Raw genomic sequence first — 964 nt, 5'->3', positions numbered from 1 at the left:
CATCCAGACACCCCAAATGACTGCATGAGTGTTGATATTATTGACTCTCTGGTAAGAGAGATCAATATGGCTGAGAGTCTCGAATCAGAGCTAGAGGACATCTTTAAAGATATTCAGCCTGATTTGGAGGAATCAGAGAAGATAATGGAACCTCTGAAAATTCCTCAGGAAGAGGAGAAACCTCCTAAACCCGAGCTCAAACCATTACCACCATCCCTGAAATATGCATTTTTGGGAGAAGGTGATACCTTTCCTGTAATTATAAGCTCTACCTTAGAGCCACAGGAAGAGGAAGCGCTGATTCAAGTGCTAAGGACACACAAGACAGCCCTTGGGTGGTCCATCAGTGATCTTAAGGGCATTAGCCCAGCCAGATGCATGCACAAAATCCTATTGGAAGGTGACGCCAAACCTGTTGTCCAACCACAAAGGCGGCTGAACCCAGCCATGAAGGAAGTGGTGCAAAAGGAGGTCACTAAATTACTAGAGGCTGGGATTATTTATCCTATTTCTGACAGCCCTTGGGTAAGCCCTGTCCAAGTCGTCCCTAAGAAGGGAGGCATGACAGTGGTTCATAATGAAAAAAATGAACTGGTTCCTACAAGAATAGTTACAGGGTGGCGTATGTGCATTGATTATAGAAGGCTCAATACAGCCACCAGAAAGGATCATTTTCCTTTACCATTCATAGACCAAATACTAGAAAGATTAGCAGGTCATGAATACTACTGCTTCCTGGATGGATATTCAGGTTATAATCAAATTGCAGTAGATCCCCAGGATCAGGAGAAAACGGCATTCACATGCCCATCTGGAGTATTTGCATACAGAAGGATGCCATTTGGCCTGTGCAATGCACCTGCAACCTTTCAAAGGTGCATGCTCTCAATTTTCTCTGATATGGTGGAGAAATATCTGGAAGTCTTCATGGATGTCTTTTCAGTATTTGGAGACTCATTCAGCT

This window comes from Arachis duranensis, chromosome 4 (assembly GCF_000817695.3).
Source record: "Arachis duranensis cultivar V14167 chromosome 4, aradu.V14167.gnm2.J7QH, whole genome shotgun sequence".
NCBI lineage: Eukaryota > Viridiplantae > Streptophyta > Magnoliopsida > Fabales > Fabaceae > Arachis > Arachis duranensis.
This window is presented reverse-complemented; position numbering follows the sequence as displayed.